At 38.5% G+C, this 27,461-nt stretch overlaps 1 long non-coding RNA gene across 1 annotated transcript in view; it reads right to left on the reverse strand.

Moving 5' to 3' along the window:
• Positions 1-7,032: 7,032 nt before the first annotated feature.
• Positions 7,033-27,461, reverse strand: part of LOC108962927 (uncharacterized) — a 33,948-nt gene continuing 13,519 nt past the window's right edge. Inside the window, exon 3 of the long non-coding RNA XR_001991655.2 lies at positions 7,033-10,868. This is a non-coding gene — a long non-coding RNA (uncharacterized LOC108962927). The remainder of the gene's footprint in view (positions 10,869-27,461) is intronic.

The following is a 27,461-nucleotide window of genomic DNA, read 5'->3' on the forward strand; positions in this document are numbered from 1 at the left end:
TGAAGAACAGACACAGAAAGTTTACACATGTTTAGCTCTCCAAGCTAAAAAGAGCTTCAAGTGATAGAAAAAAGGAGACACTCTTATTTTGTATTAATAATTAAGATTTTTCTGTCTGTGGTATTTTTCTTGTTGCTACCAGTCCATACATTTAGGAGGAACATTTGTTTTACCAAAGCATAATCCTACATTTTGAGACACATCAATTGTTTTTATAAATTTATCCATTTTATTTCTATAGGTATTAGAAATTATTTATATATATTTTTTTTTATTAAATGTATACCTTTCAAAAACAGCAGCTGTCTTGTTAATTGGAAGCATTTGCTTGTAAAAGTGTTTGAGATTTTCTTTGAAGCAACTTTGTTGGCTGGAGACACCTTGGTCACCCAGGCATGCTATTCTCACGTGCCACTTAACCTCCCTGTTAAAAAACTGTCGCACATCTGCTAGTAATGCAGGCTCAGGACATATGTCGTCACTGGACGTATGTCCTACCTTTTAACTGCTAAGATCTTGGGGTAGTTCCTTGTATAAAGAAAGAAATGGATACTCCCAATAACTTAAGGCAGAGGGAGCTAGTGCTGAACTCACGCTTCGGCTGGATGCGCCCTCTGCACAGCTTTAAACACTTTTAAACATTTTTTTTTTGTTTAAAACACTTTTTAATTTTTTTTTTTTTTAACACTGTCTTCGGTGTGTGCTAGCGATCTCCGTACACTGCTGGGATGTTTGTTATAAAGGCTGAAACTTTCTGCAGGGCAAAATGTAGAGCATACTGGTAACAAATATACTTTGGAAAATCCGGTCGTAAAGAGAGAAAGAAGGACATGAGTGCTACATCTTAACTTCTTAAGATGAAGTTACAGTTTTTCAGGTGAACTTGTAGCTAACTTCTTTTATGGCTTCAGTGTGTAGCCATAATGCCGCAATATCACTGAAATTTACCATGTATTTCTTGTTCTGTTGAAGGCATATATTCTGCTTTTAGTGTACAGAATCTTTTAATGAATAATTCTTGGCAATTCTTTCTGTTTAATCCTACAATTCTCCTCTGCTGAATTGCTTTTAAAAAGCTTGTTACGGGATTACTAGAGAGGCTGCAATTTCAGTTCACAATTCCATGTATGGCATTACAGAAAAGAGCACCTTAAAATAAAGTGATAGCTTTGTATTTTCCCTGAGATTGCATTTTGTACTTCATATTCAAATGATGAACTCTAAATCCATTTCTGTGAATAAAAAGGAACAGTTAAGTGATGTTTCATTTTTTTCAAAAATAAAATAAATGCACAATTACTTGGAATCTTTCTGCTTTGATTTTGTAGTATTTCTGTTGGCTTTATCTCATGGATAGTGTTTCTTTAGCTGAAGTTAAAATAATATGTAAAAATAATTTACACATTACACCATTCAAAAAATACAAATGAACATTTAGATGAAAATAGGTAGTTAATATATCAGATTAATGCCTTTCAAACGTTAAAGTAAAGTAATTTTTCTATGTCTCAAGAGACTTTTTGTAGAAGTGTACATGTAATCAATACCTGAAAACTCTGAAAATCCTTAGAAGTCTGGGAAGACCTGACAATATAAGTCCCCCACAACTGTTCTAACAGTTTTGGTCATAGGGCTGACAGAGCTTAGAAACCTGGATCACGTGAACAGAAACATGACTGTTAGTGTAAAAAACACCTTAATTACAAAAAATAGTATATTATTTAGGTAAATATAGAAAGCAGTTTGTAAATAAGATAATAGTTCTTCACAGTACAAACCAAAGCTGAAAAAAGGTCTGTTGTGGGCAATTAGGATGTAGCGACCCTTGAGTTTTAATCCCTCGTCAGACGTCAAATACTTTCATCCATATAAGTAATTTAAACCCTGTCCCTCCTGAAGTCAGAATTGTGATAATAATCAACCTCAGCTGTGTTAAGGGGTATTCAGATTAGCTAGAATGTATCCGTGAGAATGCTTTGAAGATTAAAAGCTCTGTATCAAGGTAAAAGGTCTTACTTTTTTTATTACAACAAAAGTTTCTGTAAAGAAATAACAGTGCTGTGTACACATGGCTGAGCTTTGAATTGCTTTTGCTAATGTTACTTCAAAGAAACAGTATTTGCATGGAAGAAGGGAAAATAAAGCCTCAGTCAAGTCCAGTTTACCTTCTCCATTCATTCTTGTAGATCTTGCTGTCAAGAGTTCCCATTATGCTGTACTGCTTGTAGACTTTGTTGTTTCTGTCCTAAAAGTTCACAGAATGTTTTAAATAGTGATGAAATATTGCACACCTTAAAAGAAGAGTATTCTGTGTCAGAAAAAATTTGACCCAAAAAGGAAGCCCATATTTGCCATTTGCTCTTACTATGAAACTGGGTTTTCTCTTTCACATTCCATGTTACTTTCATCTTTTCTCCTGTATACTGGAAACAATTTTCTGGCCCCTGTCCCCAAAATACTGATTTATGATTTCAACTGACTTCAAAGAAAAATTCATTTCTGTGTTTGGTGTTAGGAAAAATAACTTTTAAAGCATAAATAAGCTTAAGGACTAGTGTATGTAAGCATCTGAGTCAGGTTCAGGAATATTTGAAAACAGAAGTTTCCAACTCTTTATTGTGACCCACTCCCTAAACTGCTAGTTTATTGCTTCTACAGATGTCATATGGAGCAGAGGGGTTTGTGAATCCTCAAAAGCATGCTAGCAAAAGGCTAACTGAGGAAGTTCAACAGACCTTTAGCAGGAGCTGAAAACATGTCTTTACACTGACTCTGCTGTGGTATTGTAACACTTTACATTGGTCCATCCATTTGTAAAATGAGCAGATGGGTTTTCCCTAATTTGAAACAAGTGAAAGTGTCTTGAAGGGACCATTTTAGCAAAACAAACACCAGAAAATTCCTTCTCTAGCATGATTTTTTTCACAAGGAGGAACCATGAAGAAGATGACCTCATCATCTTCAAAGAGAGAGGTGTGCTTCTTGTGCTCTAAATAACCCTAATTCAATGAAGATCGCACAGTTCACAGACAGAGCAACTCTGGCATTTACAAAAGAGAATTTTTCATCTTACAGATATAATAATTCTGAAAGCATCCATGCAAAGAAACACGCAATGTGAGCTCAGGTATGTCAAATCCACAAGATAAGATAGTGGAGTTCAGAAACTTGACTTTTGACATTACTGACATAAACTAGTTCAAAAAATAAAATCCAAGCTGCAATTATATGGACATACTTTTCTTCCTGATTATTATATAAAGACTCAAAGTCCCCATTATCTTCAGTGATGCTACAGAGAAAATGGAACTTCAGATCATGTAGGAAATGGTTACAGAATACAAGCATTTTTAAAATTAATAGCTGCATTGGTCTGTTAGTGTTAAGATGTGAGTGATTCTCTCTAATTTTGTCCACATACCAGTTAATTAATTTTTGTTCACGAAATGCATGAGTGCATCCATGTCACCTGTGCATAAAAGTGGTTATAAAACTAATGTAGGTAGCTACAGTAAAAGCTGCCTTCCCATGTGGCTTGGCTGGAACTTGCTCCTCTACCACATGCTTCTACTTTCAGTGTTTTTTTTGAACATACATATCAGCTTAGCTCCCACCACATGGGTATTAAAAGGAGAAGAGTGAAAAAGAGTGGCCTAAGTATTTCATTGGTTAATGCCAAGGTATGGTTATTCAAATCCCAGCTGGATTTTGTTTTCCCATAACCCTCTTTGACTGCATCCTGACTTAAGGTACCTTGTTTGGCTCTGCTCAGGCATCACTTCTAAATGGTCTTGATGACTAAAATTTAGGTCCTGGCCCAGGAGGCACAGTGACTCAGAGGCTGCTTCCCTGCTTCCTCCTGGCCATGGGCATGTGAGTACTCACTGCTGACCTAATGAATCCTTTTGTTATTGCATGCCCATCCCACACAGCTGTGCTCTGGATGGGACCAGATCTTCACCTTTTTGATGCCTCTGCCTACTTCCATTTAGTGGGCTTGCAATACCATTTCCCTGTGGTTAGATCCCTGGTCCAGCAGGTCCTTTGTGGAGGTGAATAGGTTCTGAGCATTTAATGCTTTGTTCTGAAGCTTGCCAGTGCTTCTAGCCAACATGTAGTGGTTCTGTGCCAAATAAAACCCACAAGACTCTTACATGTGTGTCCATTGTAGGTACAGATTATGTCCTTCAGCAGCATGATTTACATCTAGCAGCAGAGTAGCTCCTTTTTATTGAGTGGGTGGCTTCTTTGCTAATGTAGCCTGTGTAGCAATGTTAGCTAAACCGTGGTGTATGCCACTTTCTAGCTCATCATTCATGTTTAAATAGCAATTAAATATTAGTTCTGTGCATGTAAAATGAAAAAAGAGGCTTTTAAAATGTCTTCTTTATTTATTATTCTTATTCATTTTCAAAGGAAGCTTGAGATGAGAAAGTGTCAACTTAAAATACAATTTAATTCACTAACTATTGTAAAATATTTGGAGGGAAGCTAAAAAGGTATTTAAAATTTTATACCTAGTATTTTAGTTGATCTAAGTTGATCTAGTGTCATAAGAGGAATAACATAAATCCCCTGATTAGAGAACATATACTTTCTAGCTGAGTAAAGGGGTAAGGCTTTGAATCATGAGTGTGTGTCTCCTGGTATCTATTATCTGTGGCATTCATCTTATTGTAGTTTAGAAATATACAATATTTTAAAAACTCATCTCCTAACAACACCCAAATAAGATGGTAAAACTACTTATGAATTATAGGCTACGGGGTTGTTAAAAAAAAATAGGTCAGTGTGTCAAAATACTGAAGATCTCAGTGGGTGCTCATGTCTCTGAACAGGTGATCAGTTAATGGAGAGATCTGCATGCCTTGTAGTGAGATCAAAATACCCCAAGTGTCAAGAGAGACATCAGGAGTAACTTATAGTGTGAGTCATTTGGCAAACCTGAGCAGGAGAGCTGTGGTATCACACCAAGTAGTTCTGGTATGGCCTGCACATCTGCAAAGACAAGGGAAATAATTTCCCAAGATCTCTTTTCAGGAGAATTCTCTGATTCTCCATCAATCACCAAGGTGCATCCTGAGATGTCACTGCCCAGGCATGAGTCTCATTCAGTTTCAGGGCACAAGGAAAAAACTCTTTGACTGTAACAAGAAATCTCCATGCTAAGGAAGCTTCCCTGTCAAACTACCCAGGAACCACTCTGGCAGTCACATTTGCACCAGCTGAGCTGGGACTCTTTTGCCGCTACATCCCCCCACTCACAGTCAGACCAGGATTCCTCACTGGCTCAACCCCAAGTTTCCTATAACAAAGTCTCACATACCAAAATCCTTAAAATAGTTTAATCTTGGTGTGATAACTAAATAAGAAGATAACAGCCTGAAATGGAGCCTCTGAGGAGGGACCTTGACCAAAGGAATCCCTGGGGTTTTGTACCTTCACAGTCCAAGCATGCCAAAGTCTCCCTTTTCATCCAGAGCTCTCGGCTCCTGCTGTGTCTCGGTGTCCTGTCACCTGGCCAGGCCACAGGTCCCTGTGCCCTCTGACGTGCAAAGGGTGGGCTGTCCTTGTCTTGTGCTTAGGCTCAGGCTCATGTCCTGGCAGAGCTCAGTCTGCAGCCTGCACTGCAGCTTGCACACTGGGCTGTCTGCACTGAGTATATTTAACATCCAGTCAGATGCTCATGTGACAGTAGTTTTCAGCAGATAAAATTTTGTCTATGAAGAAAATCCATCTAATTTTCACTATTTGTCTTTGAGCAAGATTTAAGAGACAGATATAAGGTAAAAATCAGGGTTCCTGGCATCAACATTTTCTGTTTCTGTTTTAGCTGCTAAACAAATTGACCATGATTAAACAAGAGTATTGATGTCATGATGTTTCTCTTCTGAAAGTATGCTGTGCTGTAGCCACTAGTGTATCTTTGAAAGGGAAAATCTTCACTGAAGATGAGCAAAAGTGTTAAGACAGTGATTTGTAACTGCACAGAATGTGTTGAGATGATCTCTGCTTCAAAGAGCTTGCTGTTTATGGTGATCCAAATGGGCAGGGAGGAGAGACAGAAGGAACTGAAGATACTTGAGCAATTAAAATGTGGAAACAAAATCCCATGTCTCATCTCTCCCAATCCCATACTTCTTCCACTGAGCCAGACTAAGTTACAGACTCTGAGCTTCCTTAAGCAATGACAAGTAGTCAGCCAAATCCTAGTTTTGTACTAATTTTAAATTTAGGATTCACCCTGATGCTGCTGTGCACTCATTACACTCCTCCTCCCGCCCCCTCCCCCCCACTAGCTCAATCATCCATACCCCTCCCTTCTTAAGAGAATTTTGCCAAAACTTCCCTAACTGTCCCTGAGACAATGTATAAGACAAATTTAAATTTCAATTACTGCAGAGAATTGTCAAACAACTCTGGAAAGCAGAAGGGAAACAGCAGAAGACTGATTATCTCTAAAGCTGATCTGCTTGAATGAAACAGGAGCCTAAAAACCCCCACGATGAATTGTTTAACAGGTTAACAGGTTTCTGAGCCCTGTGGAATCTCCACCATGCTTCTAATAATGTCTTTTTTTCCTATTTTCTCATTTAATATGAGTAGATTTATTTAACAAGATCAATTTGCTTTTCTAAGCACTCAATTGAAATCTTTAGGTGTAGAAAGGAGTAGAGTTGTGCTGTGGTGATTGATGTGTCTTGTTCCTGTAATGAATGACCATTTGAGTTTAACAAGCTTTAGCAAACTGAATAGCTGTTACCTGTGTACAACTCGGCAGCTGTAAAGAAGATTTGTGTGTTAAGTCCTGTCATGAGGAAAAAGCAGAATTCTAGAAGGAAACAATGCAGAAACATGTTGCAGACCCCTTTAGGTATGTACACAGAAGGCCTGTGATTAGAATTTGTGCAAAATTAAGTTCGTGGTGGGTTGACCCTGGCTGGATGCTAGGTGCTTACCAAGCCACTTTGTTACTTCCTTCCTTGGGAGGACTGGAGGATGAGACAAAGTAAGATGGAAAAAACACGTGGGTGAAGAATAAGGCAGTTTAATAAAGTAAAAACAATGGCTGCATGTGGAAGCAGAGGAAAACAATAGATTTATTCTCTTCTTCCTATCAGCAGGTAATGTCCAGCCACCTCTTGGAAAGTAAAGCTTCTATATGTGCAATTGCTCTGGAAGATAAACATCATAACAACAAATCTTCTCCCCCCACCCCGCACTTTATCCTCCTTTCCCTTAGTTTGTATTACTGTATTGCTGACCAGACATGATATGAAATATTCTTTCAGCTCGTTTGGGTCAGCTGTCCTGGCTCTGTCCCCTCCCAAGATCTTGCTCATCCCAGCCTAATGGTGAAAAGAGAGGCTGGTGCTATGCCAGCACTGCCCAGCAGCGACCAAGGCGCTCTGTTGTCAACACCTTTCCAGCTAATAATGCAAAACATGTCACTGTGAGGACTGCTGTGACAAAATTAACTCCATCTCAGCCAGACCAAATACAGAGCTTTACAGTCTAAGGGACCACAGTTGAAGAGCATTTCTCCCAGACCTGAAATAGGTTATGCCATATTTTATCAATTGAGGTAGGAGCTAAAATTCCCAAAAAATATTGTTGGGGAATATAGTATAGAGCTAGGGTACTTCAGCTGCTAAATGAAGTCATATTTACAGAAATAATTTTCAAGACCTTATTTAGAAAACACCTTAAGTCACTGCTTGTATTGAGGCTCTCAGGAAACCATTGTCAACAAGAATGTAGGAAAACTTCTTATGCTACAACAGGTTGAAGGATTCCATGACTCATTTGAATTGCAAAAAGGAAGGATGACTGGTAGAATTAAGAAAGGCTGGCAGAATAACAAAGTAAATGTAAATTGATGTATGAGCAGGACATGGTGTGTGGGTGTACATACTGAGGGTCTGAATGTGCTGCTTACTATTGTGAAAAAGGCACAAGTTCAAATGGCAAAGTGGAAGATTTCAAAAGCTCTTGGCAAAGAACTCCTGACTCAGTGGGAACAAAATAACTCAAAACCCAGCAGTAAGTGCTCCTTTATCTTTAGCATTATTAATAGCTGAGTCAGACTTTTGAGTGACGTTAGTCTAATAATTATAGCTTGTTATATAAGACAAAAGGTATTGGCTACGGAAGGGAAGAAAACCAACAAACTAGAATACACAGCAAATATGATGAGCTACTTTGAGCTAATTGTCTAATTTATTTTTTCAGCTGATCTTCTTGTTAGGGGAAACTTCTGTTATCTCTCTAAGCCAGTAAGAAATTGAAAAAGAAGCAAAGTGTTCTTGCTATGAATTCATGCTCTGCATTGCGTGTGCTCTGATGTCCTGGACCATAAAGGAAGATGACAAGACATATGGAAACAGAGCATGTGCTCACTTCATGTGAAAGGATCTTTGCACTTTGTGCAGAGAGAGGAAAGAGTCTTGTGATCTTTACAGACAAATGTAGCTATGCAATAGTTTTTGGCCTCTACATTTCTCTACAAAGTAGAGCAAGAAGGCTTATGTGGATAGGAAAAATTTAAATACTGCTCCACTATTTTTATTGCTCCGTTATTTTAGGGGATTTTCCTGGAGACAACTGGACATATTGGATCATTATGCCTCTTTGCTTCTACACCCCTCTTTCTCACCTCCTCCTATTGACTTTTTACATTACTGTCCAATGCTATTCCAATCCAAGTGGACAGAAGTCTTAAGAAAACATGTGAAAATGTGGCTGAGTAGAATAGGGAGAGACAGTTAATAACAATACTTTCCAACATCTTCTTTCAAAGGAGAAGGCTAAAGCACTGTCATTTTATTGTTAAAGAAAAAAAAAAAAGTATTGAAAACCAGTCTTCAGGTTTCTTTTTGTTAGTTATATTCTGGCCAAAGGAGCAACTGGTACCCTTTCTGAACAGTGATAATATTTTTCATCTCTGCAGGATGTAATGACTGGACAACATAAAATAAAATGCAAAGTTTGGAAAACAATTTCTTATTGATTTAACCGACAAGATAAAAAGAGGAAAAATGTATCCTTGGGCAGTAGGAGTACAGATTTACCACACTACTATTTTGCCTTCTGTTAGCACATATAATTACTTTTTGTACTTTTGCCCTTCACTTTCATTGTAAAGCTCAGATCATGTATTCCTGTCTTACAAAATTGTATCATCATCAGGATTGAAAAAGACCTTTGAGATCATCAAGTCCAACCATCAACCATGGTATGATGACCATCAAACATTGCCACCATTAAGCCATACTTCCCCTTTTCCTTTATTTTAGTCTTCTGTTTTGCTCATCTCATTTTATCTTTCCAGTCTGCCTCGTGAATTCTTCCACATGTATTTTGGGGTTTTTGCAAAAACAAAAACAATAACAACAAAAATAAAGTAAATTCCAAAGAAAACTGGAAAACACCCAGATTTCCTGATAATAATTTGATGCACAATGCCTTACTCTATTTCCAGTACTGTGGCAAATACATTTGTGCAACAAGATTTTTCCAAAAAATTATGCACTGGAATAAATTTTGATTTGTAGAGCTTCTGTGACTTCATGATTCTGTGTTAACATTGTGTAGGTATTTGATTATACTGACTCCAAATACACTACTTGCTGCCTGACAAATTTTCAGCAAATTTATCTGGCAATCATTTCATTATTGCAGAGCAACTTTTCTGAAAAAGTTCTTCAGCAACTAGGCTGAAGAAATGTATTTGATATTTAAATATTCTGTCCATCTCTCCAGTTAGCTGTCAGCTGCATGCCAACACCATAATAATGCAAAACAGAATGAGTAGTTGCTGTTTCGTTGATTAATTAGTATTTCCTGATAAGTGATGGTAAAATGTAAGACATTATTATTATTCATAAATGTGTGTAATTTCACTTTGTGCATGAGGAGAAAAACAATTTTTAAGGAAAACTTTTTTTAAAGAAAACTGTTCCATAAAAGGAAATTGACCTAAATATTTTGATTTTGATCGGTTCATCACCCAAGGCTTCTCCCATTGCTCAGGAAGAGGAGTTGTTCCCCTGTTGCACAATGGGGACTCTCCCATAGGAGACAGTTTTCCATCAACTTCTCCAACATGGTTCCATCTCAGGAGAAACAACTCCCTGTGAACTGCTGTAATGTGAGTCCATCTCATGGGCACCAGTCCCCCTCAAACTGCTGCAGTGTGGGTCCCTCTTCCCACAGGGTGCAGTGCTCCAAGGACAGGCTGCTCCAGCCTGGGGGCAGGGCCCCTCTCTACACAGGTCTCCCACAGGATCACAGCCTCCTCCAGCCATCCACCTGCTCCAGCATGGGCCCCTCCATGGGCTGTGGGTGGATCTCTGCATCCCCCATGGATCCCCATGGGCTGCAGGGGCACAGCTGCATCACCATGGGCTGCACCACAGCCTGCAGAGGAATCTCAGCTCCGGTGCCTGGAGCAGCTCCTGCCCCTCCTTCTTCACTGACCATGGTGTCTGCAGAGTTGTTCTTCCCACATGTTCTCTCTCTGCTCTTCTCTAGTCAAAATTACAACTCTGCAATCCCTTTTGGTTTTGAATTCTTCTTAAATATGTTATCACAGAAGTGTTACCATCATTTCTAATTATACAAGCAGCATGTCCATCTTTGGAGCCACCAGGGATTTTCCAGGCACATGGAAGAAGCTTCCAGCAGTTTCTCATAGAAGACATCTCTGTAGCCTCTCTGCTACCAAAACCAGACTGTGCAAACCCAATAAATTTACTTAAAACATTCACCTCATAATTGCCAGTTGATACTCTGGTTACTTTTGTATACAAATCTGGAATGACTTTTCTGGGCAGAAAATATTTCATTGCATTGATGGAGCTTGAGAACTGTGAAGGAAGAATAAAATCATGATTGAATGGTAAGACTATTACAAGCAAAATGTTAAATTAATATAAGCTACCTCCGTATTAATGCATGAAGCTCAAGGAAATGTGGAGGATCTGGAAGTCTTCCTACATGACTCAGATATATGGTTGTTACTACCAAGATTTGTTAACAAGACTTCAATGATTAAAGGTTGAAATTCTTGGTGGAGACCTATTTACAGACTGGTAAAAGAGGATCAGTAGTGGTATAATGCTGATTTTATCCAGTTTGTTGACAGCTTAGTTATTGAGGTTATTGAGTCTTGTAAATGATAAAGTACTGGATAAAATTAAAAAAACACTAAAACCCAAAACAATAAATTCAGATTTAAGAGCCAGTACATTGAAGGGTCTAGAATACAAGGGTTATAAGGAACAGCTGAGTGAGCTGAAGTTGTTTGGCCTGGAGAAAAAGAGGCTCAGGGGACAGCTTATCTCTCTCTACAAACACATGAAAGGAGGTCGTAGGGAGATGAGGGCTGGTCTATTCTCACAAGTAACAAGTGACAGGATGAGAGGAAATGGCCCCAGGTTTTACCTGGGGATGTTTAGGTTAAATATTAGGAAAAATCTCTCTGCTTAGGGGTGGTCAGGCCCTTGAACAGGCTAGAACAGGGAAAGTGGTTGAGTCACCATCCCTTGAGGTATTTGAAAGATGTGTAGGCCTGCCACCACAGCTAACAGAGCTTTGGATAGTTCCCAGAAGATCTACTTCCTCTGTCACCAATGAAAGGCAAAAAAAAATGACTAATGCTGTGTGACAGCTCATTCTAGTAAGGCTGGCATAAATTCAATCACCAAACTAGCAGTAAATGTACGCAAATGATTAATGATCTGCTAATGTCTTCTTTGAAAATTGCGCACATACATGCCTTAATGAATGTAATCAATAATATGCAAATGCCAGTGTTCCCAAGAAGAAACTATCATTGTAGGGAGATATTTCTACATAAGTGTAATTAAAACACAGTAAGGCCACAATACTCTGTAACTGAAAATTGGGAAAAAAAAAATTCAAATCCTCATACTGAAAAAATGGCTACTTCCATCAAATGTACCTTATTAAGCCAACAAGTGTTTGAAGCATATGTGTGGTTTAAAATCTAATCAAGAATACAGGAGTAGGGGATGGGCCTTTCCACTCTGCTGTATGTTAAAATATCTTACAATTTTCACCAATTTTATGTTTAATTAGATGATTTTTTGACCAAATTATCTTAGAGTCAGCTTCTCAGGGAAAAAAGGGATATGTGATAGGAGACAACACTACTTAAAAGACAGCTAGGCAATAGCAGGAGTCAATCATGCAAGCTGTAGTACCCTCTGGAAATGTGACTCAAAGGTGATGGGAACCATGGAACAGCTAAGTTACAGGTTCTGCCTGGACTAAACATTAGATTTCTGACAAAATGGAAAAGAAAAATAAAGGTTTGGGGAAATTTTACTGCTCTTTATTTTACAGTTTTGTTAAAAATACTAGCAAGAAAAACTCCAAATGTCTTTATAAACACACACCTGGAAAAAGATACCATGTATTGTATTAAGTGCAATATATTGTACAATACAATATATGATACAATATATTGTAGTAAGTACAATATATTGTATGGTACAACATAATGCATAATGCACAATTAGATTGTATTATATAATGCAATGTGTTAGATATAAGATATGGCATATGTTTTACTAGGCAGTAAATATGCAACTGCTCTTCTAGAAATTGTATTTAGCTTCACAGACAGATCATTACTAATTACAGCTTGGAATGTTACTCATTCCCAGAGCCTTGGAAGAACAAGAAAATGAATATGTGAATGCTGAAAGTCATATAAAGCGAAACTGTTGTTTAAATATTATCTCCTAGTAAGATCATCTGGAAGATATTTTCCATTCAAATTAGGTGAGGTTTTTTGTTAGAAAATATCAAAAAGTGCATACAAAGCACAACCTAAAAGCAGGTGAAATCAGGCTTAAAGTGTTCTTGGCCTCACTGGGTTCTGGTTGGGTGAGAGGAAAAGCATTTGTGAACTCAGTCAGCTGTGTCCTGTAGGAGTGACACGGATAGAGGTCCTGCATCCTGAGTCCACCTTCTCAGAACTTTCAACAATAACCATCTCCTGTCCTAGCAAAACCAACCTGATGAGTTATACACTCTGTTGTAGCTGTCTTGCCCTGCTCAGCCCCAGCTCTGCAACCACTTAAATAGGATCAGATTTCCTATCAATACTTAGTAAAACAAAAAACAACTTGGCCCACTTTAAATGGTCCATGCTATGTCACATAGCTCATAAGGTGACATACTTTGTAAATTGCAAAGGATATCAGGAAGAATCAAAAAAAGAAAAAATCTTTATATAAATATGGAAGAGAAAACACAATGTCTATAGGGGTCCGTGTTCACAGCAGGGGAGAGCACCACTGACACACAATAAAACCTTAATGTAACTTCACTTTTGTTAACATAAGAAACAGATTTAAAATTGCCTGTGGTGAAAGACTAGTATACTAATTGTCCCAGCCTAACCATAACGCCTTAACATTGATACAGGAATTGGCCAGATAAAAACTTTCTAGCACATGTTTGAATATTAAAAAGCAGCATTCTTTATTGCAGTGTGCTGGTCACTCAGAGGATCCTTCCTCTAACTGAGTGCCCGGAACATTGCAAATGCTCAGTAATGAGAGTAAATGCTCAAAACTGGGAGTTTTATCGTACCCGCTGATGACATACTCTTAGGCTATCCCTGATTACTTGATGGACATGTATTTCTTTATTTTACATAGTCACACCCTCTTTTTGGAAGTCCTTATATGGTTCTTTGGGGTTTGTCTTCCATGTCCAGTGTCATTTTTAGGTGCCTGCTCCTCAGCTCTCATTTTAAGTGCAATATCATTGCTTTGCATACCTTCTGCTTTGTCAGCCTTGCAAAGCTAAGCTGGCATCCTGTTGTGTTTTGCATGACTTCTGTTTGCTTAAGTTACATGCTTTGTTTCTCCAAAGCTGTGCTATTTTATTCTGTCCTTGTCAGAGTAAAATTTTTTTCTGTTCTACTGTTCTTATCACTGTATTTGTAAGACAACCATTAAACTGTTGATATTGTCAGGAAAAGATTTATTCTCTTGCTCATTTAACATGATTTGTAGAACTTTGGACAGAAAGTGCAAAAATGGCATGTTTAGGATGCATAGAGCAATGAAAGCAGAGATCACATCTGACCTCTGAGTGGTTTCAGGGAATGGTCTCCCCTGGGGAAGAGTTGTAAGATGAAGACATAGTAATAGGAAGATGTTATGATTTGTCACTTTTGGATCAGCTCAGCAAATGACTCAGTAATGATGAATCTGTCCAGAAAATGGCGTGAATGAAGGCCAGAGAGCCATAGGTCATGTTGTCTAAGCAGCTAAATGGAAAAATCAAGGATGACAAGGGTGGGGTCAGCAGAAGAGGGCCAGCATTGTTACCACCAGGTCGTAAGCATCAGCTGCTATGGTGACCTTTTAGCAGATTACCCTGGCCATATGCAGCATCCTGAGGCCTTAAGCAATCAACAGGGATGCTCAGGAGCAAAAGCAGACCTTTTAGCACCAAAAAAAAGAAAATCAGGAATTTGGGTGCAGCAATCATAACCATAGTGGGGTACTGCTAACTCTTCCATGAGTGAATGCTGCAAAGGCTGTTGTAGACACCCACTGTCATCATCAAAGTCATCTCTTAGTTATCTTAGAATTGAACAGGGCTACACCATAACTGTAAACACTGTTGTCATGCTTGCATTATAGTCATATATTGCACCTGCACAAAAAGTCTCACTGCACCTGCTATTAAACATCTTCATAAAGACCTGGCATATTAATAGCTCCTTTTTCCTTTTCTGGGCAATTCCTCTTCATGTTCATGCTCCCCAACTCCAGAGCTTACCTTGCTACCTCTGCATGTGTTCTCTAAAAATTTCTGCCTGTGCTCCCTCCATCCATCCCCAGAGGCACCTGTAATTATACCTCTAATACCGTGTTAGCACACACAGTGACATTCAACATGCTAGAATGGGCAAACAGTTTGTAGCGAGGTCCACCTCTCTAAAATGCTCCAGGTGACCTAAAAATGGAGCTGTAAATTATTAGAATTAAATATTTTTTTAATATTATGAAGCAAAAGGAGTAATAGAAGATGTGCTGTGCTTACCAGTGATGGTTCTACTGTTCTGTCTTGTGGCATGCTAAATTTAGCAACTAATTATAAGTAACTAAAGAAACCTGTTCTGATGGAGGAATTGCAAACACTGGCATGAAAATATTCAAATGCTTCTTCTCTGGACTAGTGTGTTTTTTTCTCTAGCCCATAATGAAGGACTTGATGCACAAAGACAATACAAATTTGCAATAACATGGAAAATTTTCTCCTTGTCAAGTAGAAGTTTCAACAGCCCTGCCATTTAATTAAATGACTCTTAGACCAGCTATTTTCTGGCATAGCAGTCTGGGGGCAAATACATTGGTCTTGTAGCACAGCTCACTGAGTAGCAAACTGAGATTTTTAAGCAAATATACAGTTCTTAGTCTAGGAACAAAGTGGTCTTCACTGAGTTTCCTGCTGTCTGAGAGAGACAATAAAACCCAAGGACATGTGGATGAAATTTCTACTCCAGTACTGACACAGATCAGATGGCAGGGATGAGGAAAGCTAACCACAGACTGTTTCCTGAGGTAAGGCCAATATTTGAGTTGTTCTCCAACCAAATCTCTGACCCTTGTTGTGAAATCTTGGCTTCATCATGATAATGGAGCAATAAGGTGCTGAAAATATGAGAAACTCTACATTCTCTGCCTTTCATAGACAAGAGACAAGTTAATGGTTGGGGTTGCTCTCCACTCTTCAATGACAAAAAAAAAGGGAACAAATTTTCCTGACAGTTACGAGTGGTTGTGAAAGTTCATCTCATGATAAACATGCAAAAGTCTTGACCTAGAAAATGTTCATTTGCAATTCTCCTGGATATATAAGGTGTCCTATTAACTGTTAAGCAGTCTCTCCATTGTGTCAGAGAACACCACGAGTTCTTAATACTGAGTTTATCTCTTCAGTGTTCAAACTATTAGACAGTCTACTATTCACAAAACATACATCACATAAAATGCAATACATGACTTCACATTTAGCAAGTGTTTTGCTCAATTTATATCTGAATTTTTGTGATCTTTATTTTTGCAGTTGTTGAACACAATATCGCAAATTAAAAGCACCACTAGTTGTGATTGTCATCTGGATCAGATGTAGTAAGTGGAATAAACCAAAATTCTCTATCCTACTAACCTGTGTTTCCATTTCAGAGGAAGCATTTGGGCTGTATTGGAGTGAATTAATAGCATGATGACTACACATAAGTAGAGTTGGTAACTGCAGCAGACCCCAAAATACACACCTTAGTTTGTTTGGGAAATTTGCCCCACAGCCCTTGTAAAAGTACCTGATGGTCACATGTAAGCACACATCATTGTATGTGCTTGCGTCAATGCATACACACCAAAAGGATCATCTGTAACTGGGAGATTATCTTTGTACACATGGGTTCAAAAATATCATGTCATGATCTGTTGGTTAGCAATATCATACATGTCACACTGTCTTGACTTGGCACAGCCTGGTTCTCAGTAGCCCAGGAGGGCTGAGCGACAATGGTACAGCCTGCGGCAATGTACCACTGTGGCTGCCACTATCTCGGCACAGCCTGTGGCAGGCCTGGCCTGCCTGGCCACTCCTGGACAGCAGTGCCACAGGTGGAAGGGCAGGGGTGGCAGCTGTGGCTTCTCCTTCCTGACACCCCGTGTGAAGAGAGGCATTACACAGCGCCAGCACCGCTCTGGCTGCCACTGCACGGGCAGCGGGGACACATGGCCGATAGTGCAAAGGTGGCGGACAACTCCCTAGGGCAGAGCCTAGATGAGATGGACCTCTTGGCTCTGCAGGATTCTGCAGGAATCTTTGAATTGGTGAAACTCGTTGGCAATGGTACCTATGAGCAGCAGTTTTTCTTCTGGTCAGAGAAAAGGAGGAAGTTAAGTCATGTGAGAGAAAACATGGTGACACAAAGGTCAGTGGGAAAAAAAAGAGAGGGAGAAGGTGCTCCAGGCATCAGAGTCGAGATTCCTCTGCAAGCTGTAGTGAGGACTAGACAAAACAAATTGTCCCTCTGTAATACATGAAGTTTATGTGGAGATCCACTTGCAGTCCATAGGAAAAGTGCTCAGGTGGATGCTCGAGAAAGAGAGAGAAGGGCCCCTGCTCCCAGAGATAAGGACAGGGCCCTTGCTTCCAAACTAGAGCAGCCTATCCTTAAAAGACTGAACTCAGTGGATGAGTGACTCATGGCACAACAGTTTTGCCATGACTCTTTGGTCCTGTCCCTGTGGAAGGGACCCCATGGCATAGCAGAGGAAAGATTCCTCTCCTGAGCGAACGGAAAAGGATCTTGAATAACGAACTGACCAAAACCCCCATGCCCTGTCTCTCTGCACTTTTGGTGGGAAGGAGGGAGGAGCTGGGCGGGGAAAAGGTGTTTTAAAGGCCTCTTTTACTTCTCATTATTCTCATCTGACTCTGTTAATAACATATTTACCTTATACCTTCAAATCTGAACCTTTTTTTGCCCTTAGAGTGTTTTTCTCACAGTACTTATTGAGCCCTTTGTTATTTTTTTTCCCCCTCTCCCCTGTACAACTGTAGCAGAAGAGGGTGAGTGAATGGCTTTCACAAGTGCCTGGTGTTTGGCCATTATTAAACCACAGCACACATCTTTGGGTATTTTTTCCTGTAAACCACATGTTCCCCAGTAACCCATGCCTCACCTATGGCATAGCCTAGGGCATGAGCCAGGAATTGAAGTATATTGATTTCCTTTTCTTCTCTAATACTAGACCTTCTTAACACTATCTTATCAGAAATAAAGGGCTAGACACCCTTCTCGAAGCTGCACATGCTACAGGTGTGCAGCTTGTGCTGTGTTTTACTGTCTACTAAAAACTCTACTGATGTCACCTGACTTCTCCAGCTTGTGAAAGGCAGTCCTTCCCTGCCTTTTTGTCTGCCTGTGTTTACGAGCTGTCTTGAGAGAAAGTCCTTCCTGAAGGAGAAAGAGAAGTATTAGATTTTCTGTTCTGAAGAACAACTATTACAAGCTCATGTAAGGCTCCCATTGCCTCTGCCTCTCTTTGTTTACCTTTCTCATCACCAGCTGTGTATCGGTATGTGTCTATTAAAAAACAGGTACAAGATGCAATTTAGTGAGTGTTAATGGGGCTTTCAGGAGGTACAATGGACACACGGCTGACCTTTAAAATCTGTGTGAATTTGATCAATAATTATGTTTAAATTTGAAAAAAGTTGTATCAGTTTCCCCATGGCTTTTTGTCTGAGATAAAAAACCTGAATTCTCCAGCTGGAGGGTGGAGGGGAGAGCAGGAGCCAGAAGTAAACACCACTTTCTGAACCAAAGGAGTTGTGCTCAGCATGGAGCTTGGCTTAGACTTCTGAGCCAGTCTCTCCTGTGTTTGGGGTGCCAATAATCTAAAAATACTCTATCTTCCAAAGCCACAAGCAACCATGACATGAGCACAGCTGCTACACAGAGCAAAAATGGGAGGCACTAATGAGCAGAAAATGCCCACTTCCCAAGCATGTGTTAGTAAGCCAAGCTGATGCATGTCTGAGTGCAAAAATTTTTTGTACATTTCACTAGTGATTTCAACATCATGATGATTGCAGAGAAAGCAAAGCTGATGACAGGAATTAAGTCTGGGACAAAGATGTGTATCTGTTTAAGAGGGAACACTTGGCAGAACATAAAGGTGTGCAAATGAAGAAGGTGAAAGACGAGAAGACTGTAAGAAAACTGTTCCTCCTCTTCCAGAAGCACTGGATACTGTGTGGCTATTTTTTCTGACAGCTAACTGAAGACCCCACAGATGGACACTTCATAGCCCTGAAGCTGAGCCCCTGGAGATCCTTGCCCTGAGCTGTAAAACTGTAGCTGTGGAGCAGTTGCCCTGTGACGGGCACAGCTAATAAAAGCCAGTTTTACATGGTGCAATGGGCTACATCCCCTTTGCCCCTTCCCATCAGATCACATTCTCTTCCAGGAGGGGAAACCCCTAGCCCTCATGGAAGCCCTGCTCTCAGCTTGGGCCGAGGACAATGCACAGCCAGGCCTCCTGAGCACTACGTTCACGACTGCGAGTGATGGCTGGTGCCCCTCTCTGCGGCCTCACTGTCAGCCTCCTTCCTCTGCCTACGTGAAACACATCTCTGAACTTTGCTGCATTGACTCAGATTTCATGACAGGTTATTAAGGAATGGGAAAAGAGAGGAACTAACACCATTGTTACACTTGAAAGAGTATGGTTTCAGTTCAGTTTCCCAAGGGAAACCAGGCTATGTATACAGAAGCAGTGCCTGTGCAGCTAAAATGAGAGGCTGTGCAAGGAGAGGTCAGAGAGCTGTCATGTCCCTGTGAGGCTATCCACTGCTCACAGGGCAGGCATGGCCCCCTGTGACCAGGACAAAATGTAATTCTCCATCTCCACTACCATTTTGACCATGTCTTTTGTTAATTGATTTTGCTTCCAGTAACAGTCAGGTTAATTTTCCCCTGGTTAAAATATCACTGAGCACTTGACACTTGTCATCATTGGTTTCTTGTATTGGGTTACTTCACACACTCTTCACATGAGTAAAAAAATTACTTTTTCTGATTAGCTGATAGAGGAGTATAAATTCACTTGACCAGGTAGAGGTCTGGGATTTTTTTTAATGTTATATGAGATATTCCTATTTAATCCTCAAAATTACAAAAAGATAAGACTACATGAGAGAAACAAGGCAACCACAGACTGCTCTAGGCAAATTTTATTCTCAAAAAAAAAAACCAAAAAAAAAACCCAAAAAACCTTGTCCTGTTTCTCTTACATCTCTTCAGGAGGTTTTGAGCCTCTGTTTTGGCAGACTTTCCTTACTTTCCTTTCTTTATACTTACCTGCCTGGCAGATAGTTGATCTGTAATATTGAACTGATTGTCTCATTGTCTATTTTCTCTTTCTCAGGGATGTGGCTATTCCAAACAACACATTTGATTTCTTCAGCTCTTAAAATCTCACACGTTCATCACAACATTATTATCTGTGACTGATAAGAAGGGTTTTAAACCATTCTGGCTTTGCTGCTGCAAAATATTATGTTCTCATATTGTAGCTTAGATGACTTCAGGTTTTGTGATACCACACTGCTTCTTTCTTTCCCTGTCTTTCTTACCAAATATAGGTAACTTCTTGTCACTGTCAAGGTTTTTCACATACCAGTCTCTACTTCTCTCTTATCAATAAGGTGATTGATACTGCAGAGGAGTTCACAGTGCCAGAATTTCCTCCACCTCATTTTCAGGTGAACATCTTCAGACTTTCTTTCTGGTTGGCCCTTACACTCAGAGGAGAACAATAAGTTACATTAGTGAGATTTACTATCAGCTGGTTCACATGACAGATGCATCTCTGTCACTGCCTTATTGTGCTCTATCAGGTCTCAAAAAAACCTCCATGTTTGCATGGAGTACAGCATAACTAAGCACTCTTAGACTTCCCAACAATACAAATGTAGCTCAAAATAGAAGGAAATTTCATGTCCTGAAGCCACTGGTGCCCACAAAGACTGATGCTCTCATGTTTACTGTGGTAAGAACAAAACTGAGCATTTTCAGTTTCTGGGTATTAATTACTATCTCATGATTTGAGGTCTGCACTGAGACAACACATTACTCAAATCATTAATCTTCAGGTTCTAAGGCATTTTACACAGGCTTAAAGCTGAGTGTCTTTTAAAAGGTTTCAGGAATGTGCCTGTGATCTTTAAAATTGTCATTTTACTTCAGTCTTCATGAAACTTGTGCACAACGAAAAAACTCCTCTCACTTCCTAGACTTAATTCCAACAGTAGATGATGTCTTTTCAAATATTACTGCAAAGGTTAAAGGAGACCTTAGGACCAGTGAAAATTTAACCAATAGTATATATGAAAAGAAGCAAGTTACTTTTTCAACAATAGAAAAGAAAAGCTTTTTTTTTCATCTGGTTGAGCTTTTACATAGCTTTGTTTTAATAAAAGCCTTTATGTGCATGTCATCTCTTCATTAGGGTAAAAAAAAAGCATGAGGATTCCTTGTGATGTAAGTTAGGAGAGGGCGATGAATATAAAACTGAGTCTGCTCTATGTGAGCAGATAAAACTGAATCTGCTCCACTGAATCTGCTCTACTTCTCTAGATGTCAACTTCTCCCATCAGAAAAAGTCAACACTTTTGGGGCACCATGATCAAGAAAGAATGAACTGCTGCAGGAGCACCAGGTAGTATTACTGTTAAGAAGTTACTGACAAATCAGAACCTCTACGGGTGTATTAAAAAAAAAGGTGAATATACCACCATTACATTCATAACAAAGCTATGATTTAATGGACAGCCCTGTGGGAGGAAAGAGAGACTACCAGATAACTGGCAGAGGGGGTAAAGAAAATAAGGAAAAACAATGCATGTGTACTTTTTGCATGTGTTGCCATTGAAATGCTTAGCAACAAACTCCAAACAATCTTTTGGACTTTTCAACAACATTATGTCAACTTTTCCATCTCCCACCACACGTTGCCTCTTGCTCCTATGTGGTGTCTTTCCTCTTCCATAATGCATCGGAAATACATATTCACCATCAGTATAATCTTTTGTCAACTATGGTATTAGATCAGTTCAATCAAATGCAGATAGTGATGTCAGCATGAAGCGTTCAAATGATGACAGAAGCATTTTGCTATGCTTAAAGGGGTTGGTTATTATATCACTTTTAAATTTATAGGTTCAGTTCATCTTAAGCTAAATACCTGGTTATTTAACAGCTGTTATGAGTCAGCCAGAGAGAGGATTATTTTAAAAAAATGTTGCAACAAATGCTTTAATCTTGAGCTACAATAGAAGAACAAGTCTGGTCAGGTCATGTCTAATAAAGGCTGTGCTCCGTAGTACTTAGGAGTTTATCACTGTTCATACAAAACAGGAGATGGTTTGATATCGTAAATCTTGCCACCCTCTTATTAACCCCAGAAATTTCAGAGATAGATGGGATAGATTTTTTTTCAGGGCATAGGACCATGCTTAGACAGTTTCAGATAAGAAAATTTTACAAACGGATACTTAAGTAGTTTATCCTATGCAGAAGCCATGTATACTTGTAATTCTGTCGTGACTCAAAGTTCTTGGGATTTTCCATGATGGTAATATGTTTTTGTGCCTTCATGTCACCTCTCTTGTAAAAGTAATGGAGACATTGAGACATAAAGTCAGTGAATTTTTGTCTGCGTCTTTACATCTAGCTAAGAAGCATAAAGAGAATGCAAAGCTGTAAAGCAGTCAGAATGTCAGTTTGGGATATATTCTAGTTCCATGGATTTCTAGTCTAATACACTGTTCTAGGGTATGCCTTATTTAGCTTGACAAAGGCCTGTGTAGACTGCCAGAAGAACAGGCATGGAGGAGAGGCATATCCAGGCATCACTGTCCTATTACTCCCAACCTTCAGGAAGTTACTGATGCCACCAAGACATGATAGAGCAGTCAGAGAAGAGTAGCCACAGTACACAAAAACACAGGTACAAAAATGGTGATTTTAGCTACTCTCCAGAGAAGGATTAATAACACAGGCTGAGCAAAGTTGTGATGGGTAGGTGCTAAATATCTCTGAGTTATGGGGCAGCATGTGAAATCAGCATGCCACCCAAACTGCTGCAAGGCTGAGTATCGGTCATGAATATCTGAATATCTGCAGCCCATGGCAGTATTGCCTCTGGAAAACTTTTCCGAAAACTGGAAAATCACAGAACCCTCCTCACATGGAATTGAAGCTCTGCTGCTAGGAAATGGTTAACTCGCTGCTACCAACTGGAAGCTAGATAACTACAACTGAATTACTAGTCACATTTCTAAGAATGTGCTTATCTCAAGCTGTGGCTACCTAAGCAATTTCTGAAACTAATAGTGTACAACTAGTAAATCACAAATCAGAAAAAGTAAGTATTAATACAGGGCACTAAAACAAAGAGAAAGTTTCTGGGAAAGTACAGAAACTGCAGTATCTGTGCTATTGTTCTTAGCTTTTCGATTTGACAATTGAGAAACAGGGGGGTAGGAACTGGATAAATGGAAAAACGGTTTGCATTTGGGCAATTTGTAAAAAAAAATTCTGTAATAAAGATTCAACTTTAGTTAAATGAGAGTGCAAATTGATTTTTTTCCCCCTCTTCTTATTAGTATCCCAGTGGTGTCATAAAGACATTTCACATCAGACCTGTCAGATTTCTGTAATGACAGTAATGCTAGAAACATGAAAAAAAACCAAAGCAAACCAGACAAACAGAAGAACAGTGAATGGACTGCAGGAAACATTACTCCTTAAGCAAGAAATCTAAGTCTGTTATTGAGTGAACTAGAAAACCTTCTTGAATAAATCAGAAATTTTATGTATGCCCCTTAAAAAATTATAAAAATAGGATTGTGGGATTTTTTTGCCAGAATGAATGATTTCTAATTTGTAATTTCCCCTATCATTAAGAATTATGCATTGCATTCAGACTTAATTGCAGTTTTGAAGATAAATTGTATCCATCTATGAAAAGATGTTAAACATTCTGAATTTTTTAAAAAATTAAGTTATCATCTTGCTGATGGAGCTTCTCAAAGATAGACAGTAGTTGCTTCCATTCACAGCAGTATGCAAAACAAAATAATATTTAATTCTTTACATGGTTGCAGAAATTATATGCATCAGGAAGAAACAGTGAAAACATCTAAACCGAATCTTCATTAATTTTTAAGACATTAGTTTGCACATAAAAGCTAGGAGGAAAGGGGAGGAAAACAAAATTTAAGTAGTTGTGCAAAATTGCAGAAATACACCCTTCACATAGAAAATGTGTTTTTGTCCTTCCATGAACAGGGACAGAAATGAGTGTGCAGTAAAATCCGTTGCTGCACTTAAACTAAAGACCAACTTACTCCTGAAAGAATCTCACACATACAAAACTTTAAGCACATCCAATCTCTATATACTCCAAATTCTAAGTCTTTCCTGCTTTTATTCAGTTCCTTTTTAAGACAGTACAGGAAAAGACGTTATCAACATTTAAAATGAGATGATAGTTTAAAGAAGTAATAAAAAGGAGGTACATCCTTAATTCTCATGGAAATTTCCACGATTTCTTCAAGAAGAGCAAAACACCATGCAATTACATGCCTGAAACATTGATTTGGATCGCACAATTTAATTAGCAAATTGCACCTTTGTAGAACTTTTCACAGAATGATAGAGGAAAAGAAAGTAGGTCTTCAATTCGTCATTCTTAATTATCTCTTTATCAGAATTGTTATTTAATGAATGCCTCTGATTAAGTTTGTTCCATTAAATTATGAGATCTGAATCATACTATAAGACCTGTATAGACTTATGAATTTAAAGAGGAAAGGAAGCCGGTCCAGTATGTGTCAGCTTGACATCTAAATTATTCATATTTTTTCTAATGTGCTTATGAGTTGCTGGTTTGTTACCTTAATAAGAACTGTACAATTGTACAATTGCAGTCTTGTCTTTGTGTTTAGCCTGGCATTATGAAATAACAGTTTTTCATACGACCCTAATTCTTAATTACTTAGGTTTACTAACAACCCTTAAGACCAAGTGATTTTCATGAAGAAGGGTTTGAAATATTTACTTTGCTTTAATTGGCATAGTGTTTTTTGTTGTTGTTATTTTTCTGCATTTTTGTTTGGTTTTGGTTTTGATCGGATCTGTTTTGAATGAGGTTGCAAGTTATAGAAAAACAGAAGAATTATCTAAAATAGTTGGATAGTATGAACTTTTACTGGTGTGATAAGCATAATGAGATAAAGATGGTGGTTTTGCCTTTCATTGCTAGAGTATTTTGGCAATTTAATCTTTATCTTGGTGGAATTCTAGTCACAGTCATATTTCTTTATCTTCCCCATTAAGCATTTAGACACTTTAAAAGTTCTTTAAAAGTCAACCTTAGGCAATTTATGTCCAAGAAATGAGACAAGAAATGTTGCTGCACAGAAAATTAAGGATTTATTACACATCACCGTAAGGCTTAGGATAAAAGTCATAAAGCCAAGGCGTTCACAATAAATGTGCATCTTGAAGAGCAATTTTTTTACAAGGCCCTTGATTAATTATCATCCCGATAGTTGTTCCTTTATTGATGCTGTTCATGTTAATGTTCCTTTATTTCATCAATTCAGGTACTTCTACTGTAATCCAATGTACCAATAAGTAGGGGTAAAGGAAGGAGTTCTTACTGATGAAGTTATTAAAAGAATTATGCTTTTTCTTTCTTGAAATGAGTTAAAATTTAGTTTTCATATTGTTCTTTTGCTGCAATAGATAGGTCTTAGAATCACTAGAGTTGACATATGTATTACTGGAGTTACTAGAATAACTAGGATTTACTAGAATTCCTAGAATTCACAACATTATCTCTAGAATATTACCCAATAAGAGAACAATGAAACTCTTAATTACAAAATAAAATGTCTAAAATATTCCAAGTTAGTTTCAAAAAGTACAAGCTTGGAAAGAAAAAAATTTCAAATATTAGAAATAGCTTTCTGAATACCTCTTTTTAAACTTAAAAATAATTTTCTTACCCAAGCAAAAATATATCCCTAAATACAAGCAAACCAGATAATTCTTCATTTATAACAAGACACTGAAACAGGTTTATTTATAAGGTGAATTAATTTCCAGTATGGCCACTGTCAGCTACTAGCAGAATATATCCCAAGTTTCCTGTATGAACAAATAGATTTGTTCTTCTAAATGCCTTTGAGTCATTTATACAACATTCAATAGCAATAGCTCTAAGGGCAGACAAAGAAGTTACAGTGACAAGGAAATTTCTTCATTGCAAATTACCAGAAGAAACTCCTTTCCAGTTGAAGTTAAGAGCTTAATCCAGCTAGTATCTATAGAGATGTTTTAATGGCTGGTAAAGTGTTTTCTATTCCACCTTGAAAATAGGCAGGTTCTGTCCAAAATTATATTTCCAAAAGGTTTTGTGACATATTTTTATGTTATATAAGCCATTTGGATTTCCTATTTATGATTTATAGTGGTTGCATGTTTTCCTTCCTCAGTTTAAAAGCAAAAAAACATAGGAATTCATGTCTAGTTCTAGATAGAATCAGTAATAAAATATATAAGAAACAATTCAAGTTTGATGTCTATTCTGCTAAAGATTAATCCATAAGAAGATTGCAATTTTATATTAGTGTGTTTCACAAAACAGCTGAAACTAAAACTTTTTCCAAAATTATATTGCCCCACTCAAATAGTTTGCTAGAGTTCACTATATCCCCAGATTCATAAACTCCATAGTTTCACAATACCACATGGGGTGAAGTTTTAGTTCTGCTAAGCAGGAATTTAAACCTTCTGGGTAATGCCTACCAAACTACTCAGAACAGGCAGGGAATTTCCCCCAGTTTTCACCATGGATTTATTATTGTAGCTCTACCACATGGAACTGAATGACCTAAAAGCATGTTAATGCTGCTGCAGGACACATTAAAGTCATACAACAGCATTTTCCCTGAGTGGGTGTATTCAGCTCATTTAATAAAGATTATGAGTGACTGCACCCTTTTTTTGGCTATGACACAACTCAAGGATAGAGAAATTTAATAGCATACTTTACCTCTGGGCATATTAGTCATCTGCCCAGAGGTGAAGTATTTCATAATGAACTGAAAAGCCAGAAAATTGTGTCTATGTGTGTGTTTTAATATTACTCTGTTCATATTAATGAAATTTATGCAAAGCACCACAAAAACTGATGAGTGTATATCCATAACATGACTGAAAGACACTGCAGGTTGTGTTAGGGTGAGGTGTTAAATAATTTATTAGATGTCAAGTTTGTTTTTTTTTTAAGTGCTTTCCTGGTATTTTGAAATTATTTCTGCTGATTAGTATGAAATTAATAGCATAAAGATCAAGGAAAAAAAATCACATTTTTATTCCTGCTGCACTCTGTGCCTTGTCCAATGAAGATGGCAAAGGCAACAGTGTCCCAAAACATCTGTAGGCAGAAAACTTTGTGCTTTTTTCATCTTTTAAAATACATAAGCAAGTTAGATGTGAGTACAAGTGAGGGGGAAGCAGGGAAAGGACACAGTGATTCAGAGAACTGGCAGTGGAACAAAGAATATATGGAAAAAGAGTTTTGCTTACAGGCGTAAGAATGAGTGCTGGCACGGCCGAACTGCTTGCTCACCTTTGGAGCCCAGAGCCCTGAGGTTTGCCCCGTGTGCCTTGTGGGTGTTGGACTTGGCTACGTGTGATGAGGGGACACCAAGACCACAGCTGAGCCTGCCCTGATCTTTGGCCACGGAACACCAAGGTGACATTGCTGGTGAGCACCAGAAACCTGGGTTTCCCAGCTTCTTGGACTTAG

This window comes from Serinus canaria, chromosome Z (genome assembly GCF_022539315.1).
Source record: "Serinus canaria isolate serCan28SL12 chromosome Z, serCan2020, whole genome shotgun sequence".
NCBI lineage: Eukaryota > Metazoa > Chordata > Aves > Passeriformes > Fringillidae > Serinus > Serinus canaria.